This window comes from Peromyscus eremicus, chromosome 8a, assembly GCF_949786415.1.
Source record: "Peromyscus eremicus chromosome 8a, PerEre_H2_v1, whole genome shotgun sequence".
Lineage (NCBI taxonomy): Eukaryota > Metazoa > Chordata > Mammalia > Rodentia > Cricetidae > Peromyscus > Peromyscus eremicus.
The window spans coordinates 79,433,934-79,450,080 of record NC_081423.1 but is presented as its reverse complement, the minus strand read 5'-3'; the positions used below and the strand labels follow the sequence as shown (position 1 = coordinate 79,450,080).

Here is a 16,147-nt window from a genome sequence, read left to right as displayed (position 1 = left end):
GGCCCCCGCCGCGCCGCCCCTCCGCCCAGTCCTGCGTGGCTGGCCTCTGTGCGCGTCCCCTCTCTCTGAGCGAGCTTTCCGCCTGACCCCCCACTCCGCAGAACCTCCTCTCCCCACCTGGCTTCTTTCTCCTTCTTCTCCCTGGGCTCCTCTCTGCGCCTCCAAGTCTCTCAGGTAACCCAGAACCAGCCCCTCTTCCCTTCCCTCGTACCTATGTCCTCTTCTGGCCCGGGCGCCTGTGGCTTTGGTTTACAGAGGTCTCCATGTGTCTGTCCTGGGCCAACCCGAGTCACAGGTGAGCCTCACCTTTTTTCTCAAGGACCCCCAGGAGGTGTTAATGGGACAAATATTCCAAATCACCTTTTTGGATCTCAGGACAAAGCCTATCAGAAAGACCAGGTGGCGACTCCCTCCATGGAGAAGAGTTCCTCTCATACTACTTGGAGAAAAGAGGCCGGGCGGTGGTGGCACATGCCTTTAATCCCAGCACTCGGGAGGCAGAGCCAGGCGGATCTCTGTGAGTTCGAGGCCAGCCTGGTCTACCAAGTGAGTTCCAGGAAAGGCGCAAAGCTACACAGAGAAACCCTGTCTCGAAAAACCAAAAAAAAAAAAAAAAAAAAAAAAAAACCAAAAAAAAAAGAAAGAAAAAAAAAAAAAAAAAAGAAAAGAGCCATGGGCTGAGGGACACCTCCTCCAGACATTTTTCAAGACCCAGAGGTGCATAAGGCGGGTAGTACACTGCCTGTAATCCAGCGTGAGCCTGTGGACTACCCTAGCCAGAGTGCAATCACACACAGTGAAGTAGTTAATGGCACTTGGGCAACCATTCAGGACACCGATAGGTGTGCCTTTTACACTGAACACTCCCACTGTGTGTCAAAAGTCGTGCCTGGGAAGTAGGTGTTTTCAGACACACCAGTGGAGAAGAGTCAGGTTTCGTGTGAACTTTTCATGCTGGTTGGGCTAAGTTGAGTGGTAGAGTCCCCAGGCTTTGGACGGGAGAAGTTTCCTGGATTTTGCCCTTCAGGGCCTCAGTGTGGGGTGTCACAATCTCTCCTCTCAGATGGTTCACACAGGGCTTCCTTCCACTGAAGACACAAGCCTTTCTCTTTCCAACTTACACCTTTTTTTGTTTTTAAAAATTACACTTCATCTATCTATCTATCTATCTATCTATCTATCTATCTATCTATCTATCTATGCTCTGTCCTCTATCCATATTATGCCTGGTAGTGTGCCACAGCATCTATCTATCTATCTATCTATCTATCTATCTATCTATCTACGTTCTGTCCTCTACCCATATTATTCATGGTAGTGTGCCACAGCACCCACGTGGAGGCCAGAGAACAACTTCCAGGAGTCAGTTCTCTCCTACTTTCTAGGTCCTAGGGATTGGATTTAGGTTGTTAGTCTTAGTAGCAGGTGTCTTTACCCATTGAGCCATCTTATTGGCCTGAAAGTTTCTTATTAAATATCCTCATCAAGGGGGCTGGAGAAATGGCTCAATGATTAATAGTATTTGTTGCTCTTGCAGAAGACCGGAGTTCAGTTCCCACCCCCACATCATGTGGCTCACAACCACCTGTAACTCAGGTTCCAGGGGATCTGGCACCCTCTTCTGGCTTCCACAGGTATTGCACACATGTGTTGCACATACTGACAAGCAGGTGCACACACAAAAATGAATGAATGAATAAATAAATACATTTTCCCAGGCATGGTGGTACATGTCTTTAATCCCAGCATTTGGGAGGCAGAAGCAAGGTGTATCTCTATGAGTTTGAGGCCAGCCTGATCTATATAGTAAGTTCTAGGCCAGCTAGGGCTGCATATGGAGAGCCTATCTCAATAATAACTTGATATTATTATTATTATTATTATTATTATCATCATCTGGATGTGGTGGCACATTTAGTCTCAGCCCTTGGGAGACAGAAGCAGGAAGCTTTCTGAGTTTGAGGCCAGCCTGATCTACAGAGCAGTTCCAGGACAACCAGGGCTACACAGAGAAACCCTGCCTTGAACAACCTAATAATGATAATAGTAATAATAACAAAAACAGATTCCTCATCAAAACCTGGCCACCTGTCTGGTTGGATAGGTCTCACCCTCGGCAGTCTGTCTCAGCACGCTCTCATTTTCTTTTTGTTGTTGTTGTTTTTGTTTTGTTTTGTTTATCGAGACAGGGTTTCTCTGTAGCTTTGTGCCTTTCCTGGAATTCACTTGGTAGCCCAGGCTGGCCTCGAACTCACAGAGATTCGCCTGGCTCTGCCTCCTGAGTGCTGGGATTAAAGGTTTGCGCCACCACCGCCCAGCTCCACTCTCTCATTTTCACTGCAGTTTTCTCAGTCTCTAAACATCGTTCTTAGCAAGGCCTGTAATCCTAGCACGCTGGCGGCTGACACAGATGGAGTGTGAGGCTGAGGCAGGAGAACTGACGAATTTGAGACCACCAGTCTGGGCTATGGAGTGAGTTTCTGTCTCAAACCAAAGGAAGAATCAACAACAATAAGCTGGGTAGGGAGACCCATGGCTATAATCACAGTAATTGGAATAGAGAGGTAGGATAATCAGGAATTCAAGGTCAGTATCGGCTGTGTGAGATCCTGCCTCCCAGAAGAACTATCCGGGCGCGGAGATAGCTCAGTGGGTATTGCTTGCTACCCAGCCCAATGGACTGCATTTAATCCCCAGAACAGACACAGTGGTGGTGGGGGCGAACCCACAGTTAGTCTTCTGACCTCTATATCTAAGCTGAGGCATGCACATACAAATGTACATACACAAGAAATAAATGTGAAAAAAAATAACTAAACAAACAAATAGGTAAGACTTGAACAAGGAGCAGAAAAAAGTAACAGAGGGAGCCAGGAAGACATCTGAGTAACCACCCACTGGCCCTTTCTTTGAAGGTGACCTTCCCTGCAGGCTAGCAGAGCTGTAACTGTGAGTATAGTCAATGATACTGGATGCAATGTGTGTGTGGTGTGGGCCCAGAATTTGGGCATTTTGTCTGGATTCTAGACCATGGGATGTTATGCTAATGGTCATGTGACTGGATCTATTATACTAATTGACTTGGCTCTTCTTCAGACTGCATATATTCAGATTGAAGCATGCTTACCCAAAGCAGCCCATAATCTTTCAAAACAAGAAGAAAGTTTGGCTGGGAGAACCTGGCAAGAAGAAGCCCACTCAGTACCACAAGAACATTGGTGTAAGCTTCAGATACTCAAAGAGTCCGTGGAGGGCACCTATATAGAAAAGAAACGTCCTGTTTACTGATAATGTCTCCACGTGAGGGTAGTTACCACCCAGCATGGTGACCAAGTTGAGGGTGAAAAGGACTATTGTGACCCGCAGGGACTATCGCTGCCACATCTCTACTACAGTCGCTTTGAGAAGCACCACAAGAATATGTCTGTCTGTACACCTGTCCCCTGCTTCAGGGGCCTGGACATAGGTGACATCATCACCATGGTTGAGTGCAGACCCCTGAGCAAGACAGTGCAGTTCAGTGTGCTAAAGGTCACCCAGGCCGCCAGCACCCAGAAGCAGTTCCAGACATTTGGAGAGGATGCCAGCTGACTCCCCAGACACAGAGAAGTTATTCTATGTCTTAAAAAAAAAAAAAATGACTTGATTCTTTCCGTGCCTTAATATTTTTGTGACGTAGTCTATTTTTTTTTTTTTTTTTAGTTTGTCTGTATAACAGTACCAAAGCTGGGCAGTGGTGGCACATGACTTTAATCCCTGAACTCGGGAGGTAGAGGCAGGAGGATTTCTGTGAGTTCAAGGCCAGCCTGGTCTACAAAGCAGGTTTTAGGATAGCCAGAGCTGTTATATAGAGAAATCCTGTTTTGAAAAACAAAAACAAAAACAGACAAACAAAAAACAGTACCCGAAGCTCATAGAGTCTTTTCCTAGCCTCGTTTGGTACATGAACCACATTGGGAGGTCAGTCTCTAAAGAAGGGACAGAGAACTTGAGAGAGAGGAGCCTGAGAGGGCTGGGGTGGCTCCATAGGGGTAATGGGGGAGGAGCTAGGCAGGGAGGGAGTGAGAACTGGGGATAAGGGAAGTCTAGGAAGGGACCTCAGGAGCTTTCAAGTTCAACTTCTTAAGAATTAGATGTTGGATTTGGAGAGATGGCTCAGTGGTTAAGGGTGCTCTTCCAGAGGACCAGGGTTCAGTTCCCAGCACCCACATGGCAGCTCACAACTGACTGTATCCCCAGTCCCAGGGGATCCAATGCCTTCATCTGTCTTCTGTGGGCACTACAAGTATGGTGCACAATCATGCATGCAGGCAAACGCCCCTACGGATTAATGAATACTTTTCAAAAATGAGATCTCTGGGGTTGGGGATTTAGCTCAGTGGTAGAGCGCTTGCCTAGCAAGAGCAAAGCTCTGGGTTTGGTCCTCAGCTCTGAGAAAAAGAAAAATGAGATGTTCATCAATGATAGCCCCTCCCAAATCTTCAACAGAGCCCCTGGGATTCTCCCAAATCATGGTTACTGTGAGTGATGGCACAGAGAAACTACCAAACTGGACTGCTTCATGGGCAGAAAGAAAGAGTTATTGGGGATCGAACTGCCAAGGTTATCTCTTGGGTGGTGGGGGAGGGAGAGGGACAGAGAGAAGAGCAAAAATGGCAGAAAAACAAGATTTTATTTGACAGTCGTCAGGGTGGGCATCTGAGCGGATAGAAACTGTCTGATTGATCAGGAACTAGGTACCCTTGTCAGAGATGTGTTTGACCTTAAGGGAAGTTCCCGGGGAATATAAACCGTCTTGAAGTCATCAACTTTTCTAGTGAACAGAAACTTTTAGACTTCAGCAGTCCTTCTGTTCACTGGGCCAGAGTCCTTCTGTTTAAGACAATGTCACCACCAGCACTGCCATGTTGGGGGAGGGGGACTTTGGACCTGATAGTTACACCTTTAGAGATCTTCCAAGTAAACATGTAGGCTCTCAAATGGAGACGAGGTTGGCCAGTGTCCTCCACACAGCATCACCCCGAGAGGACTTTACAGTTCACAGCCAGCTCTGGAAAAACACACAGGTGCCGCATCAGACAGCTAGCTCGGTAGTCTGCCCAGAGTGAAGAAGCCATGGCCGGGTTTAAAACCAGTCAGTAAAGTGCTTGCCTCGGAAGCCTTAGAATCAGAGTTCAGCCCTCAGAACCCATGTAAAGATGCCTTGCACGGGTCATGCTTGGGAGAAGGACCCCGAGGATCCCTAGGGCTTACTCGTTGACCACTCTAATCTAATTGGGAGCTCCAGGTAGTAAGAGACCCAGTATCAAAGCAGATCCGATGGGCAGCATTCCTGAAGAGGACACCGGAGCTTGTCCTGGGGCCTCCACATGCACCTGCACACACATGAACAAGCACACACACGCCTCACAAATACAGGGCAGAGAGCTAGGTGTAGTGGTGCAGGCCTGCAATCTTTTTTTTTTCATTTTATTTTTTATTTTTATTTTTTTAAATTTTTTAAATTAATTAATTTATTTTTCTATTATCAGCTTGATACAGTATAAATTCTTATCTTAATAGTGAAATGTTTCATTGAGGCTTGCTCAGTAATTGAGTAAAACCAAAACTTATTATAAGCCACAGTCATCCTAGGGTCCCCCCTGCTATATAGCCTCCCTGGTTCTGTGGGTTGCAGTCTGATTGTTCTTTGCTTTATATCTAGAATCCACTTATGAGTGAGTACATACCATGTTTGTCCTTCTGAGTTTGGGTTACCTCACTCAGGATGATATTTTCTAGTTCCATCCATTTGCAAGCCTGTAATCTTAGTGGACTGAGGCAGGAGGATTGCATATGTGAGTACAACCTGGGATACACAGTGAGAATCTGTCTCACAAGACAAAACAGGTGTGGTGGCACACACCTTTAGTTCCAGCACTCGGGATGTAGAGCCAGGAAGATCTCGGAGTTTGAGGTTAGCCTGGCCTACATAATGAGTTCCAAGACAGGCATAACTGAGGAGAGAGACCCCGTCTCAACAAATAAACAAAGCACAAAACAATAATAACAAAATAATAATAAAATAAAAACAAGAGCTGCAGAGATGGTTCACTAGCTCACTGGTTAATTAAGAGTGCTTGCTTTGAAGGGTCATCACGCCTTTAATGCCAGCACTCGGGAGGCCGAGACAGGCAGATCTCTGTGAGTTGGAGGCCAGCCTGGTCTGCAGAGTGAGTTCTAGAAGAGCCAGGGCTACTGAGTAAAACCCTGTCTCAAAAAAAAAAAAAAAAAAAAAAAGAGTGCTTGCTTCTGTTCTAAAGCACCTGAGTTTAATGTCCAGCACCTAAGTCAGGAAGCTCACAACCTCCTGTAACTCCAGCTGCAGGGACTCCAAAGCCTTGCTGTGGCCCCCCCAGCACCGCACATACATAGCATTCATACACAGACACACACTTACACATGGATCAAAATCAAAATCAATCCTTACGAACAAACCCCACATGTCGTCTTTGGGGTTCTTCCCTCTGCTTCCTCCAGGACTGTGTGACATTTGGGGGCCTGTACCTCTCTAATTCAGAGTCCATGCCTCAGGGCACTCCTGTCTGTCCTTTTTCTTTTGGAGCCCCAGGAGACGGGCATTTCCAGCCGAGTTCTCCTGTGAGTCTTGGTATTTCTTGGAGAGGAGATCATTTTATTTCCTCTGATTCACCCTCCTGCTGCTGCCAGGCCTGAGCTGTCTGTCCTGGAATTTCAGCATCTGCTCCTGTGTGACAGGAGGAAACAGCTCTCTCGGGCACCAGCCTCGGTCCTTCCTGCTAGAATGTCAAAAGGGGGAGGTGTGTATGTTTCAGAATATGAGAAGTGCGTGTGCTGCCCTGGACGGAAGCCGAAAGCGTCCCTGCTCTGTCTGCAGGATGGCCTTCAGCAGGTCGTTCTGGGGACAGTTCTCACATCTCCAGAGCCTTTGGTTTCTCTGAGACAAAGCTGCAGAGTGGGTGGAGAGGTGGAGTGAGAGAGCTGGCCAAGAAAGGAAGCCTGGCATGATGGTGCACGTCTATATTCCCAGTATTTGGGGGGCAGAGGCAGGAACAGCAGGAGTTAAAGTCATCTTGATTACTTAGCAAGTCTAAGACCAGCCTCATCTACATGAGACCTTGTCTAAAATAAATAAATAAATCTTATACTCAACTTACCCCATTTATCGAATGGCTATACATACACACTCTGACTTTTTTCTTTATTTTGAGACAGTGTCTTGCTATGTAGCCTTGGCTGGCCTGGAACTCACTATACAGTTCTGTCTAGCCTTGAACTCATAGCAATCCTCCTGCATCAACCTCCCAAGTGCTAGGACTACAGATGGGCACCCCCATGCCTGGCTGTCATTTGAATTTTAAGATTTGTGACTATGTATCTTGTTGTGTTCATTGAGCTAAAGCTAGTCCAATTAGTGAGCGACAAAACTGGGCTTTGAAATCTACTAAATCCAAAACACCCACTCTCCAAACCTCCCAGTGCACCTGCCTGATTGTGACATGTCACACATGAGACCTACACAAAGAACATTACCCAATTTTGTTTGGGACAATTCTGGGAGACTTATCAGACAGTTGAACTCAGCTTCAAAAAATGTTATGCAGAGACATGAATGAACAATGAGATGTTTTCATTGTAGAGGTCAAGAAGAACACCTCCTGAAATAGGGTGATGATTCTAGTCTGGGCCTTTAACACTACTGTTGACTTCATCCTACCTGTATTCTTGCTTCAAGCTAGGGAGTTATTCTCTACTCCGTCTACACATAAAAATCATCTGAGGAAATTTTCACGAAATGTTGATTCTCAGTTATGCAGGGGATGGGGAGTGGATCTGACCAGGCTGGGGTGGGACTGGGTCACTGTTCTTTTTTCCTAAGTTCCCTAGGTGGTTCTCGTGTGCAGCCGAGGTTGGGAAGCATTATGGTAATGGGACACAGGGCGAGGCTGGCAGCAAGGTGAGGTATATGCCTCTTCTGACGGGTTTATGGGAACACACTTTCCAAGGATGATTACCACCCAAGAAAAGAGACCAGATGTCTGCAGTAGCTGGAAAAAACAATTGATTTCCTTTGCAAGACATGTTAACATTTTAGTATTGACAGGATATAACCCTAGAATCTCTCAGGAGGGCTGTAGGAAAGCAATCTCAGGCAGTTATCTGGTCCATTCCCCTGGATTACATAGTGTTGGAGAGGGGGAGAAACTTCTAGAGATGGATCTGTGTTTTAAAAACAGGTCTCATGTATCCCAGAGCAGCCTCAGATTCTCCTTACACTTGCTACAAAGGAGGCCGGCCTTGAACTCCTTCCTGATCTTCTTGCCTCTACCTCCAGAATGCTAGGATTATAAGACATGCACCACCACATCTGGCTACTTTTTTGTTTTGTTTTAAAGACAGGGTTTCTCTGTGTAGCTCTGGTTGTCTTGGAACTTGCTCTGTAGAGCACACTGGCCTTGAATTCAGAGATTTGTCCATCTCTGCCTCTCAAGTGCTGGGATTAAAGGTGTGTGCCACCACTGCCTGGCATGTGTGTATGTATGTATGTATGTAATACAGGATCTCATCATGTAACCCAGGCTCATCTCCACCTCTCAGTACCCTGCTTCATCTTCCTGAGGACTGGGATTGTAGGCATCCATCACTATATCCAGCTAAACAGTTTTGTTTTGTTTTGAGACAAAGACTCACCAGGTACCTCTGGCTGGCCTGGAACTCACAGAAAGATGCTTGCTTCTGTTTCTAAGTACTGGGATCTGTCTCCAAGGGTGTGCCCCACTACACCCAGCCAGGCAAAGGTTTCTAAGGAAAGGAAGACAATGGACAAGCAGAAAGGCAGCTTTAGGGAACAAAGCAATCTCCACTATTCTGGTGTGGGTTCCAGTCCTTTCAGCCTCTCATAGCCCCTTCTCGGATGGTTTCCTGGTTGGCCTCCTCCTTCAGGGATTCTAGAGGACAGAAATGCCCGCAGCAGCAGCCTTTCCTGCCGGAGAGGTGGCAGAGTCAACATGCATCCCAGGAGAAGTGGGCATTTCAGCGTATGGCCTAGAGGTAGCTGGCCCTTTTAAATTTTTTATTTACTTTGTGTATGTGTGCCCATAGTTGTACACACATGTCACCACAGGCGTGTGGAGGTCAGAGGACAACTTTATGGAGTCAGTTCTCTCCTCCCTCCATGTCAGTTCCAGGGACCAAACTCAGATGACCGGGCTTGGCCAGGGTCTTTATCTGGTGAGCTATTTCCACGGCCTCTTAGCTAACTCCTTTATGATCCCCAATCCCTGTGCCAACTCTCCTCCTGGCTTCCCTCTGCTCTTCTCTGTTATTGTGGCCTGCAGTCGCCAGGCCAGGCCTGGTTTTCCTGATGACTGTCAGCCCCTCCCTTAGGGAGCAAGGGCACGCTCTCACTTTTTCCAGCTGTCTTCTCGGTCTGATTTAAGGGATATACAGGGACTGATGACACATAAGCATGGGATCTTTCTTTTGCTTCTTGGGTAATTGTCCTATTAACAGCTGACCCAGGCAAAGAGAAAGGGGAGGGCCTGAGGGAAGGAGGAGGGTGCTTTCCTGGGTGAAGAACACACCCTAGATTTTACAAGGTTAATCAGCAGGTTCCGGGAAGGAACCAGTGCCCCTGCTCAGACTTGATCTGGAAAGCTAGACAGAGTAGAGACTGGCTTTTGGACTGCACTCCCAACCACTGCATATTAAATATCCCTAGTGCCTGCCCCCGGCCAGGCCTAAGTTGCCTGCTGTTACGACAGAGGTTGTCTGTGTTGGTAAATCTCAACAAATTGTGAAGTTTCCTTCTTGCCCTTCCTTTCCTTGCTACCCAGGTAAAGTATGTGTATGTTCTACCATTAAGTTACGATTCTAGCCTGCGCCAGCCATAACATCTACACAGTCTAACTCCACAACAGTTTCTGATCTCTCTTTTTCTCCCCCAGTCTACACACAAACAATTATTAAACACATTTAATATAGTGTTGGGTGGTAAAAGAAAATGATCAGGACAGTGTAAGAAAATCCAAAAGATCTCTCCACAGCTCTCTCACCCTTTCCAACTCAAGCCCCTCTCCTCAGCGCCTGCCATTCCCCTGACATCTGGGACCCCCGAGGAGGGGAAGGGAGGGAGGAAGATAGTCACTGCTATTCTGTGATACTTAGCAATTATTAAAAAGCGACCAAACCGGGCCAGCTGCGGTTGCACAGCGCCTGGGAGGCATAGGCAAGTGAATCTCTATGAGTTCAAGGCCAGCCTGAGCTGCATAGTGAGCTCCAGGCTAGCCAGGGCTGAATAGAGAGACCCTGTGTCCAAACAAATAAATAGATAAAATAAAAAGTGACCAAATAATGATGAAGGTGGTGGCAGCCACTTGTGAGGCTGAAGCACAAGGATCACATGTCCCCAAGAGGAGTTTGGGTAACATAGTAATACCTATGTAGTAGAATATTTTAACGTGTGTTACATTTGTTTATATTGCATTTGTTTAACTCTGTGAAGCTGTGTTACTGTGCCTGTGTAAAACATCTGATAGCTTAATAAAGAACTGGCCAATAGCAAGGCAGGAGAAAGAATAGGGGGGCTGGCAGGCAGAGAGTATATATAGAAGGAGAAAACTGGGAGGAGAGAGCTAAGAGCAAGGAGCCAGAGGAGGAGGAGGACTCAAGGAGCCAGCCACCCAGCTACGCAGCAAGCCACAGAGTAAGAGCAAGATTTACAAAAGTTAGAGAGTGGGAAAAGCCCAGAGGCAAAAGGTAGATGAGATAATTTAAGATAAGGAAAGGTGGCTAGAAACTAAGCCAAGCTAAGGCTAGGCATTCATAATTAAGAATAAGCCTCCCAGCCAGGCGGTGTTGGCGCAGACCATTAATCCCAGCACTCGGGAGGCAGAGGCAGGCGGATCTCTGTGAGTTCGAGGCTAGTCAGGTCTACAGAGTGAGTTCCAGGACAGGCTCCAAAACTACACGGAGAAACCCTGTCTCAACCCCCCAAAAAAACCCAGCCAAACAAATAAACAAAAAAGAATAAGCCTCCATGTGTGATTTTGGGGGGATGATGGGGGGGGAGGGACAGGAGACGACGGACCTGGGTAGCAGGTCCCCCAGGAAAAGAGTAAAAACAAACAACACATTGGCGCCCAATGTGGGGCGTCAATTATTATCATTTTCTTAAATGGTTGCTGCCTTTTAAGCCACAGCTGTCCGAATCAGCAACTGGAACTCTGCTGCTACCAGCAGTGGTGAGGCTCCAACTCTCAAAAAGCTACAAAGGGAACTTAACTAAACCTCTGTCCCTCTAAAGAACTCAAGATTCAAAGGTTAAGGTGGAATTCTGCCCTTCGGAGGCTGAATAGCAAGAAGCTCACCTCCTCTCCTTACTAGCATCCTCCAAAAATTCCTCTTGCTTCTCCTCACCCTCCTTATAGACCCTTTCTCACCTGGCTCCTCTCTACCACTTCCTGTCAGCTAATTTGTTGACTCAGCCTCCTGACTGCAGGTGAATTTTATTTAATCAAACACATCTTTGCATCATTAAACAAACGTTCCTGAGCATAAACAAAAGTAACACACCTTGAAATAATATTCTACAACACCTCTGTTGGGAACATTTTCCTTCTAGCTGTTCTTAAGGACACAGTGTTTTTGCTCCTGGGCTGTTTTACTGTTCTCTTCCTCCCTGTCAGAATTCCAGATGGAGCATCCCAAGCCGAAGACAAGGGAAGACACGTGACATAAGCATGCTTGGGTGGGTGGGGGGCATCTCAGCTTTCACCGCCACCTTCTCAGTGAACTGGAACAGCACATGACACTTCACTAGTGTACTGTGTGTTACAATGGCATCCCAGACTTCCGTACTGCTAGGCCGATTGTCATTTCTTTTTCTTTCCTTCTATTGTGAGACAAGATAAGTTCTCTCTATAGCTGAGGCTGCCCTTGAACTACTGATCTTCAGGCCAGCTTACCAAATGCTAAGATTAGAGGTGTGGGCTATTGTGCCTGGCCTGGCTCCAGTTTCTCCTTTTAAAAAATATTTACTTAATATATACTTACTTTTTTGTTTTATTTTTGAGATTATAGTTACACCATTTTTCTGTTCTCTTTTCTCCCTCCAAACCTTGCCATATAGCCCTCCTTGTTCTTTTTTCAATTCATGGTCTTTTTTTTCCCATTAATTGCTGTTACATGTATGTATGTATGTATATACATATGTATTCCAAAATATACCCTGCTCAGTTACTTGTAGGTATATTTTCAGGGCTGACCATTTGGAACTAAACAAACAATTTCTGTCCTCTTTCCTGGAGAGGACTATTTTTCTCACTCAAAATTCCTTAGTTGCCCATAATTCTTCGTGTAGGGTTGAGGTCTCATGGGCTTTCCCCCATCCTCTTTGGCTCGTCTTGCTGTGGAATAACCCTTTTGTACACGGTGAAGATTTGTTGCAGTGATTGGTTTAATAACAAAGCTAATTGGCCAATAGCTGAACAGCATAAAGATAGGTGGGAAAACCAAACTAAGAATGTGAGGAAGAGCCAGGCGGTGGTGGCGCATGCCTTTAATCCCAGCACTTAGGAGGCAGAGCCAGGTGGATCTCTGTGAGTTCAAGGCCAGCCTGGTCTACAGAGCAAGATCCAGGACAGGCAGGACAGGCACCAAAACTACACAAAGAAACCCTGTCTTGAAAAACAAACAAACAAAAAAAAAAAATGTCAGGAAGAAGGGCAGGGTCAATGGAGTTGTCAGCAGATGCAGGGAGAAGCAAGATGGGCATGCTAGTACTATGAAGAGATACCAAGCCACATGGCAAAGTGTGGATAAAAAATATGGGTTAATTGAAAATGTAAGAGCTAGTTAGTAATAAGCCTGAGCTATTGACTGAGCATTTGTAGTTAATATTAAGCCTCCACCCACAATGTCTATTGGTATTGCTCTTGTTCAGCTAAACAAACAAACAAACAAACAAAGCAAAACAAAAAAAAAATCCTTACTTTTAATAAAACAAATAAATAAAACCATTTCCCTCACAAATGCTGCTGCATACTGAGGGCCGAGAGTCCTATTTATTTGTGTTTGCCACAATTCAGTTGGTATACCTGCTGGAGCCCAGAATAGCCTTTCCCAACACCAAAATCATGCCTACTACTTCCACCAACCACCAAGATATAGCAGTCACACAGTAGAGGAGTGCCTGAGACATGAATGCTGTTTCTTGCTTCAAGGGATAAAACCAGTTAAAGTTCCTGCTCCTGACTGTGGACAGAAGGAATCTCAAAATCCTGCTGGGTGACTGAGTTTCCACCTGGTATCATTGAACTGCTGACTTGTTGTATTTTCCTGGCATACTGGGATCACTTCCTCTAAGGCCTCTGGCCTCTCCATGCTTCTGTCCTTCAAGATCTTGGGTAGAAAAGGTACTCATTACTAAGTTCTTGGCAAAGATGTGGGTGAGGGGTTCATTCTGACTGAGAAGGACTTTTGTGCTGAGTATCAGCTTGTTGAAGTTACATTGCTGGGCGCCAGGGAAGCCAGGGTACCTGTCTTCCCAAACTGGGTCACTCCCACCAGGATCTAGTTCCTGAAGTTTGTGCAGACCACCCAGTGAGAACGCCCTTCTCTAATCCCTGTATCCCACTTCCAATCATTTATACTCCATGGTCCCACTCTTCAGGGGAGGCTGGTCCAGAGAAATCACCACCTCCTCAAGCCTAGTGAGGTGTGTTCCACCCATGGGTAAAGGACCCTGAGCTTGTACAGGACTGTGGGTGATGGATTATGATGGGATGCAGCCCGCAAGGGACACATGTGTGGATCTTCTGTAAACTGTTCCTCTATCCTTTTTTTCACTAACAGCAGTATTTACCTTCATGGTCTTGATAATTTAGTGGCTAAAACATAGTCTGTTTTCTTGTAGCATATCATAGCCTCTTAATTTTTTTTTTAAATAATTCTTGACTGTATTATCAGAATTTTAGGACAAAAGCTTGGACTCCGGCAGTTCTAACTAGCCAGGCTCTTGGACCCATCCCAATATATCAATTAAAGAGATGAGTGTCTTAGTTACTTTTTTATGGTTGTGATAAAACACCATGACCAAGGCAGCTTGTAGAAGGATTTGGGGTTTACAGTTCCAGAGGGCTAAGAGTCCCTTCCCATCATAGCGGGGAGGGGTGACAGCAGGCAGGCATGGCAGTGGAGCTGGAAGCGGAGAGCTGAGGGCTCACGTCTCTAACAGTGAACAGGAAACAGAGAGAGTGAATTTGAAATGGAAAGTCTGCAGAAACCTCAAAGCCCGCCCCAGTGACATACTTCCTCCAGAAAGGCCACAACTTCTAGGCCTCTGCAAATAGACTTCAACTGGGCAGCAAGTATTCAAATGTCTAGAACTACGCAGGTCATCTCATTCAAACCACCACAAGCAATGGGGAAAAGCAAAGACACTTATAATTGAAGGGGTTTATTGGAAAGAGTAAGTTAAGGAGTGCAGTGAAATTGAGTTTGTCTTCAGAGTCTGATGTAAGCTCCAGATTAGCGGTTCTCAACCCTGTGGGTCAAAGGAACTTTTCACAAGGGTTGCCTAAGACCATCAGAAAACACAGATATTTACATTATGATTCACGACTAGCAAAATTACACTTATGAAGTAGCAACGAAAATAATTTTATGGTTGGGGGTCATCACAACACGAGGAACTGTATTGAAAGGTCACAGCAATAGGAAGGCCAGAACCAAATGCTTTAGATTTAAACAGGGGAAGAACTGAGACAATAGGCAAGATGCACGCATAACGAAGCCGTCTTGGACTAGGTGAGTTCTGGTTCTGCAAAGTGGCCTGAAGAAGTGATGGTTTTCAAAGCCTGAGGAAGCAACCTGGATTCATGAGCACTCCTGCTTCAGGGAACAGAACAGCCTTATTACCAGAGAGATTGCCCCCATTTGATTAGTTATCTGACTGGAGCACATTTTAGGGGACTTGAAGGGACATTTAACAACCGATTAAAAGATGACTAACTAAACAAGATAGATACAAAATGAAGGGAGAGACTCTGGGCTTTTATTCTGCTTTTAATTATCTTGTGAGGCCAAGTGAAGAATGGAGCCTTAAAAAAAAAAAGAATCAAAAGTAGTTTCTAAAGCCTGTAATAATTGAACCTCTTCTCCCTTTTAAGGAGGTTTTGTTAGGGATTGAATTTAGGGCCTTGTTGTTTTGTTTGTTAGATTCCCCCCCCCCCCCCCCACTTTTCTGGTCATTTTTGTTTTTTTTAGGTAAGCTGTTGTTGCTATGTAGCCCTCATTGGCCTGCAACTCAGCTTGTAAACCAGGCTGATCTCAGCTTTGCAGTGATCCCTCTGCTTTCTGAGTGCTGAGATTACAAGCCTGTGTCCCTACACCCATCAGGGCCTTGATTTTGTTAGGAATGCACTCTAGCTGAAATAGGTGAAATGCACCCATAGTACAGCACAGCTGAAGCAGGAGGCTTGCCCTAAGTTCCAGGACAGCCTGGGGCTAGAGAGTGAGAGCCTGTCTCAGAAAATAAAACAAAATAAACCACTGTACTCTCAGAATGCTTCTATTTTAGTGGGAGCTTCGAATTAAATGCTTGATTTCCTTTTCTGTTGTTACTGTCTTTTATCACAGCAGTTTGAACACAGTGCTAGGAAAGTACTCTAGGTAGTACTCTATCACCAAGTATCTCAGTACTCCTTTTTTTTTTTTCTGTCCTTGAACTCACAGAGACCCACCTGCCTCTGTCTCCCAAGTGCTGGGATCAAAGGCACACACCAGGACACCTGGCTGCCCTGGTGTTTTGACACAAATTTCTAGTCTCATAGAGTTTATATTCTAGTTATTTATTGGGATACACTAAAAATGATGAGTAAGTAAAACAGTCTTTGAAAGTGTAAACTAGCTCAAAATAATTTATTTTAAAAAGGTGTACAGTAGCTTAGTAATTTTTGCAAGGACCTATTGAAAAGATGCTGGTGCACATTTATATCCGTTAAAGTACTTTACACTCTGTGAACCTCTCCAAATTCAGGCTAAACTTTTCACACACAGCATGAATTTATTTGTTATCAGTTGGCCTTGTCCTTAATTACACAAGGGCAATGAGCAATGAACTGTCAAC

General features: G+C 45.6%; 1 pseudogene; it reads left to right on the top strand.

Annotated features, from left to right (window-relative positions):
• The first annotated feature begins 3,085 nt into the window (after positions 1 to 3,085).
• On the top strand, positions 3,086 to 3,591 carry LOC131917078 (small ribosomal subunit protein uS17-like; annotated as a pseudogene).
• The last annotated feature ends 12,556 nt before the right edge of the window (positions 3,592 to 16,147 follow it).